Source organism: Mus pahari, chromosome 2 (genome assembly GCF_900095145.1).
Source record: "Mus pahari chromosome 2, PAHARI_EIJ_v1.1, whole genome shotgun sequence".
Lineage (NCBI taxonomy): Eukaryota > Metazoa > Chordata > Mammalia > Rodentia > Muridae > Mus > Mus pahari.
The window spans coordinates 20256018-20263955 of NC_034591.1; positions in this window are offsets into that span (position 1 = coordinate 20256018).

A 7938-nucleotide genomic window follows, 5' to 3' on the forward strand; every position below is an offset into this window, starting at 1 on the left:
AGAGAGAGAGAGAGAGAGAGAGAGAGAGAGAGAGAGAGAGAGAGAGAATAGTCTTATCAAGGGTACACTGGCAAATGTCTTTAATCTCAGCAGCTGGAGGCTATGACCTCAAGGCCAGTCAGATACAGAATGCCTCTGCCTCAAAAAGCAAACCAGGAGCATAGGAAGCTTAATGGGGAAAGAGCCGGATGTATAACCCTGATGACCTGGTGCCAATCCTGGGAACCACGTAAGAAGGTGGCGCATGACTGTGCCCCCAGCAGTGAGATGGGAGGCAGAGATGGCAGATCTGGCAGGGAACTCCTGAGTGAGTCTGTAGAGACTGAAATACATGAGACGCTGTGTTGCCTTGCCTGGCCTCAGCAAGGCAGATTGTGAGAATTGACTCCTGAAAATTGTCTTCTGACCTCCATATTCACTCCATGGCACGCGCGCGCACGCACGTGCACACACACACACACACACACACACACACACACACACAAAACAAGGAAACTTTATAATGATCCAAGACTATCATGTTGGGAATAAATCCTGTGTCATATTTCCTGGTGTCTTGGGGGTGGTGGTAGAAAACTCAGGGCTTCAGCATGCTAGGGAGTCCTCCACCCCTGAGCTGTATGTACCCCCTACCCACTCCCTACAACCAGGAGGGGAGAAAATCCTTAGGTCCAAAAAACATCTCCACCTGCCTCCTTCCCTCCTCTTCTGTCTCCACTTCTTCCTCTTCATCCTGTAGCCTGGACCTGGCTGGTTTCTGTTTGTTTGTTTGTTTTTGGCAGAGTTTAAAGTGAAGAAAACACCCCATGCCATGTTTTTGTGACACTGTGCCTCACTCAACCATGCTTTGTCACCTCTAGACTGGTGTGTGTGTGTGTGTGTGTGTGTGTGTGTGTTTGTGCAGTGTGAGTGTGTATGAGTCTGTGTGTGGGGTGTGTGTGTGTGCAGTGTGAGTGTGTATGACTGTGTCTGTGATTGTGTATATGTATGTGTGTGGTGTGTGGTGTATGTGTGTGTGCAGTGTAAGAATGTATGAGTGTGTGTGAGTGTGTGTGTTGTATGCGAGTATGTGTGGTGTATGTATAAGTGTGTGGTGTGAGTGATTGTGTGTGTGTACGTGTGTAAGTATGAGTGGTGTATATGTGTGTGGGAGTGTTTGTTTGGTATATGAGTGTGTATGTGAGTGTATGTGTGTGCTTATGTGTGTGCACAGTGTGAATGTGTGTTCCACATGGTTCACAGGACAGGGTACCTGCAGAGTGCCAAAGGGCCTCACTACTGAGCACTGCCCAAACACTGGCCTGCTTCTCTACAGGCCAAGGAAAGTCAGCCAGGCAGACCGTGGGGCAGGGCTTCTCCTCTCTCCTAGCCTGCGTGCTGAGTAGTTTAATCAGTTGGACACAAACTAGAGTCTTCAAAGAGGAGAATTAAGGAAATGCCTCCATAAGACTGGACTGGAGGCAAGCCTAGAGGTATTTTCCTAATTAGTAATCGATGAGGGAGGGTCCAGCTCATTGTGGGTGGTGCTATCCGGTGAGCCTGGGTTCTATAAGAAAGCAGGAACCCACCTCCAGATTCCTGCCCTGTTTGAATTTCTGCCCCAACTTCCTTCAGTGAAGATCTAATGATGTGGAAATGTAAGCCAAACAAACCCTTCCCTCCTGCATTTTCTTTGGTCGTGGTTTTTCATTATAGCAATAGTAATCCAAACCAGGACACCAGCCATGTAATCTTGGGCAATCGATCTTTGGCTTATATTTCTTTCACTTGTATAAAAGTGAGATTTAAAAAGGCGTGAGCTCATGCTTGTAATCCTACCTCTCCAGAGGCTGAGGCAGGGGGATGGCTATGAATCTGAAGCCTGCTGGGCTATATAGTGAGTTCCAGCTCAGCCTGGGCTGCATCACCAGATCTAACCCAAACAACAGAGACCTCAGGATAGCCATTGTGGGTTTGAGGACAGCTTGGGCTAGAGTGAAGTCCCTGAAAGATTAAAATCATGTAAGAGTTCTGTGAGTCACGGTCACCCAAGGACAAGTGATACCCAGCCTCGTCACCCATGAGTGTCACCACACATTTGTCCTGACAGATTTCAGAGCAGGCTTTTTTGGCATCAGGATCTCACCTGCTGAATCCCAGGGTGTCTTGAGACAATTGGGCAAACGGAAGTCCAGGCACAAGTCCCTTAGTAACCTCAAGAGCCCATCTGTGGTTTGTTTTGCCAGCAGTGACCTCAGACAGATCCCAGCAGCTCCAGTACCATTCCCACCCTGACGAGATCGGAGAAAAAGTAGAGAAAAAAGACATGGGTTATGTTCGGTTGGCATTTACTCGGCAGAGTGATTAATCAATTAATTATTCCATCGCTGTGCCAGTCAAGAGCATTTCTGAGTGTTTACCATATGCCTCCTTGTACTGCTGGCTGGCTGAGCAGCCAGGGTAGGAGTCATGTAAGGAAACAGGATCTGGGGAGCTGGCAGAGACACACTCCCACATGGGCCAGGTGCCAGCCTTGGGCCTGAGGACCCAGCTGGGCATCCCACCTTGCACCCTTGAATACCCTTAGATCTGAGGCATCCCTAAGCTGGCTGTCCCTGCCCTTCATCTTTTCCTCCTTGGGTGTCTTAGTTACAAGAGTTTTCTACCCAGCCAATGCAATGATCATTTAAAATGTTTTTGAGAGAAATAGTCCACATATGCTGGATTGCCCTTGGACTTCTTACATCCTGATGCTGACCCCTGACCCTCCCCTTCCACCTTCTAAGTGCTAGGATTGAAGGCACGTGCCACCCTGTCCAGCTTCTTCCTTGTGCGTCTTGCTCTTGGGTTAGGAGTACAGCCGATGGGTGCTTGCCTGCTGTCTCCTCTGTGGATGAGGAAGGTCAAGTGGAAGGGCATCTCAGCAGAAGTGCTGCTCCTTCTGTTCCTGTTCCTGATGGGCTGGCTCTGTTGGATCTTCTCCAGGATGTTGCTATGCACATCCCAGGTTCCAATGCTACAGGGACCCTGGCCCAACCTGGAATATAAAGTGTGTTTGCCATGGGAACCACTGGCCTCATTCCCCCAGGTTGTTCCTGGGTGGAGTTGTCGAGAAATGGTAGGTGGTTTGCCCTCATCAGCAGCCTTCTCTCCTGGGAAGAGAAGGTACAGATCAAGGCAATATAAAGTCTTTATGAGCCGGCTGGTGACAGCATTGGGTATTTGGGACCAGAACTGAGTGTTTCTCAGGGTATTATTATTATTATTATTATTATTATTATTATTATAGATTTATTTAATTAATATATGAGTGCTCTATCTGCTGTACACCTGCATTCCAGAAGAGGGCACTGGATCACATTATAGATGGTTGTGAGCCACCATGTGGTAGCTGGGAATTGAACTCAGGACCTCTGGAAGAGCAGCCAGTGCTCTTAACCACTGAGTCATCTCTCCAGCCCTCAGAAGGAGCTTTTAAGCATAAAAATCACATCCTGGATTGATGCATCTCTGTTAGCAAGAATAGTTAGCCAGAAGCAGAACTACCAAAGTCAAAAAAGCAGGGTTGTACACTGAGGGCCTTTCCCAGAGCTATGGACTTTGATGGATTAGGTCTTTGTTCTCCTTTTGGCAGGTGCTGCTGTCTACATACTGGGTCCCAAGGCCTGAATGGCACCTCCATCATGGTGTCAGTTGTGCTAAGGTCTGGGTTCTGTTGCACCATAGCTCACTTTTGCAAACGAAGAGGAGGTACCTCCTTCATAGCTGAATTCCATTCTCTGGTCCTCACGTCCCCATGCCAAGTACTATGTCTTCTCCTCCCACCTACCCTCCATGTTTGATATTACGATCTGACGCTCACTATGTAGCCCAGGCTTGAACTCATGGCAGTCCTTCTGACTCCTGAGAGCTGGGACTATAGGCACCCTTCATCAAGCTTTGCACCTCCAACTTCTTTGAAACCAGCCTGGGAACCAATGAGAGAGGCCAGGGGAGAAGGGACTTGACACTAGCCTAGTGAGTTTAGTTGAACCCCTAGCACCCACATGGTGGGGAAAGAACAGACTGCACAGGTCTCACACAGTTCTCCCTCAACTCCAAGTGAATAAATAAAAACATAAAGATGTAAACTCCAACTTTACCTGTGTATTTCTGTTGTATGTCTGTTCTGTTCATGAATATTACAAATGTCTGTCCTTTGCCTGACTGGGGTCAGGGAGGGCAGTGATTCTACTGTGGTGACATTTATGTAGCTTTCAAATTATCCTGACCTTTGCATTGGGGGAAAATGGTTACAACACGCAGGGTAGAAAGCAAGTTCTAAAACACCCATTCGGTTTGAGAAGCCTGTGTCAAAGGAAACAGGAGATATAATCAGTATTATGTGTTAGTTTTATGTCGAAGAGACTCCAGACAAAAAAGCAAGATTAGGATTTGTGCTGTAGTTTAGTTGGTAGAGTATTTGCCTAGTATGCATAAAGTCCTGGGTTCAATGCCCAGCACTGCTGTAACCACATGCCTGTAACCTCAGAACATGGGAGGCAAGAAGTTCCAGGTTGTTTGGGGCAGCCTGGGATACCTGAGACCCTGTTTCAAATAACAAAGCAAAACAACACAAACAATACTCAGTTGATTCCCTTCTCCCATGCTAATGCACACCACCAACTCCTTTCCAGCTACCAAAGGCTCGGCAGTCGAGAGGTCCCCTGAGCGTGACCCCTGGGCCTCATCCTGCATCTCCAGTCAGCCACAAGCCTCCAACACTCTCCTGTGACAGTTCTAACTGTGGCCTTCAAGAACTTGTTCAAACAAAGTTGTGCAGACTCTTAGCCCACATCCTCTGCTTTTAAGGAAGATGGCTCTCTGTGGATTCATGGGGCTGGAGAGATGGCTCAGTGGTTAAGAGCACTGACTGCTCTTGCAGAGGACCAAGGTTTGGTTCTTGGCACCCATATCAGGTGGCTCAGACCTACTTGTAACTCTAGCTCCAGGGGATTCAATGTCCTTTTCCAGTTTTTAGAGGTATCCACACAGACTAGCACATGCACCCTCTTACACGCATATAAATTCATAAAAAACATTCTAAAGAAATTAAGTCATTCACTCCCTAAGTTCCTTCATGACTTTTTTCCTGTTTATTTTTTATTTTGAAAATTATATTTACATATTTGTGTGTAGTGACAATTTGGGAGTTTTGGTTTCTTTGAGAAACACAGAAATATTATGGGAATATGTTTTTATTTTAATCCCAGGTATGGGATATGGGACTGCTTCAAATTGTCCACAGTAGCTGACTATGATTTGCCTCATGCTTTAGCAGGGGTGTGATTTTTGCCAATTGCAGATAGTTATTGTGATTGTGTGACATTTAAAGTTCTGAGGACTTTTGGAGGGTCTGTAAATGCTAGGGTCCCAAAAGGTGTGTGGGTTGTTGGTTGGTTGCTGTTGGTCAAAGTTTGTTAAGTAATCATGTGCAAAGAAGAAATGAGATATCCCGACAGCAAAGATCTTCCGATGAACTTGACAACCCTAATCAGAAGGAAGTAGTCTGAAGATGACATCGTCTCCTTTTCCCTTATCTCTCTTCCTCTCCTGTCTAGTGTTAGGGGGTGAAAGGCTGAGAAGGTGGAAGAAAGAAAAAGGCCACAAATTCTCTCTCTCTCTCTCTCTCTCTCTCTCTCTCTCTCTCTCTGTGTGTGTGTGAGTGAGTGTGTTTGTTTATGAGTTTATGGGCCATACAGTCTTAGTTTGGGTTTTATTGCTGTGAAGAGGCAACATGACCATAGCAGTTCTTATAAGGGAAAAGACTTCATTGGGGCTGGCTCTCAGAGGTTTAGACCATTGTCTTCGTGTCTGGAAGCATGGTGGCATGCAGGCAGGCATAGTGCTGGAGGAACTGAGAGGTCTACATCTGGATCCTCAGGCAGCAGTGCCTCCAGCTAGGCCATGCTCCTAATAGTGCCACTCCCTATGGGCCAAGCATTCACGTATGAGTCTAGGGGCCATTCCTACTCAAACCACCACACACGGTATAGATGAAGAGCTCAGAGGGCAACTCATAGGAGTTGTGTCTACTTCTGCCATGTGTGTTCTGGGGTTGTCGGGGAGTACCTCTACCCACTGAGCCACCTCAGCAGCCTTGGATCTTTATTCTACTTTTTTATTTTTTGCTTTGATGAGGCGACCCTGCTTCATCTATAATAAGACTTGAGGAGAGGCTATAAAATTTCTCCAGTGTTTTTGAGTTGGGTCCAACTTCCCTAAATGCATTGAATTCTGTGTGGATCTTGACTGATAGGGTTGTGTTTATGTAATGGTAAACAAGCAAACATCTTTGGTTAATTGGGTTTTCTCCCTTTTCCTCACAGAATGTGACATGCTTATAGCCTACATCCTCTGCAGTAGTAGCACACCTACGATTTCTCATGTCTTTTTATTTTTTTAAAGATTTATTTTTATTTATTTTATGTATATGAATACACTGTAGCTATCCGTCTTCAGACACACCAGAAGAGGGCATCGGATCCCATTATCTATGGTTGTGAGCCACCAAGTGGTTATGGGAATTGAACTCAGGACCTTTGGAAGAGCAGTCAGTGCTCTTAATCACTGAGCCATCTTACCAGCCCAATTTCTCATGTCTTAATGTTACTTAACTTGACTTTTCAAGTCCCCGATTCCAAATCAATATATTGTACTATCCTGCTAACTACAGTCTACCTTACACCTTTCCATAGAAGCCAACTTGTTTTATCTTCATGTAGATTTTCTTTTTCCAGGGCCTTTACTACTTTTTCATTCATCCCTCAGGCTTTATTGCCCTGGTTGGAACATATCATACCCTGTTGAGTAGCAGCATTGATAGCACACAGCCTTGCCTTGATCCTGGTCTCAGGGAAGGAATTTCTGAGTTATGTCTGATGTTAACTTGTGCACATGTTTGAGATGGTTTGTGTCACCTAGGTTGGCCCTGAGCTCCTGATCCTTCTGCATCTGTGACTTAGGGGTATGTGCCCTATTCTATTCCATAGGCTTATTGCCTATGGCTCATGCAAAGCAAAAATAGCAAGATACTGCTCCCTTCTTCTCTTCCTTTGGCTAATAGTCCAATGTGAATGTTCTGTGTCATTTTCTGGTAAAACTGAATGAGCTGGTTTGAATTTAAACTTTCTTCCCCACTGACAAAGAGATAATCAACATCATAAATTAAGATTATGGGCTTTAAGGTGAGACTGAGATACTATGTTCTATATAGGGACTGTGAAATGGACCACTCTCAAAGACAGAGGCAGGTGTGTGGACAGCCCCAAGCAAGGACCATGGTCATGATGCTCTGTGCTACTTGGAGAGGGTTTTAGAGTGCTTCTGAAAGTCCCAGGTCAGGCTGAAGACAGTGCTGCTGGTAGAGGAGAGCAGCATACCTGTGCTCCATCACTCAGGAAACAGAGATCGGATGTGAAGTTGACCTGTGCTCCATCACTCAGGAAACAGAGATCGGATGTGAAGTTGACCTGTGTTCCATCACTCAGGAGACAGATGGGATGTGAAGTTGACCTGTGCTCCATCACTCAGGACACAGAGATGGGATGTGAAGTTGACCTGTGCTCCATCACTCAGGAGACAGAGATGGGATGTGAAGTTGACCTGTGCTCCATCACTCAGGAAAGAGATGGGATGTGAAGTTGACCTGTGCTCCATCACTCTGGAGACAGATGGGATGTGAAGTTGACCTCTGCTCCATCACTCAGGAGACAGATGGGATGTGAAGATGACCTGTGCCCCATCACTCAGGAGACAGAGATGGGATGTGAAGTTGACCTCTGCTCCATCACTCAGGAGACAGATGGGATGTGAAGTTGACCTCTGCTCCATCACTCAGGAGACAGATGGGATGTGAAGTTGACCTGTGCTCCATCACTCAGGAGAGAGAGATGGGATGTGAAGTTGACCTGTGCTCCA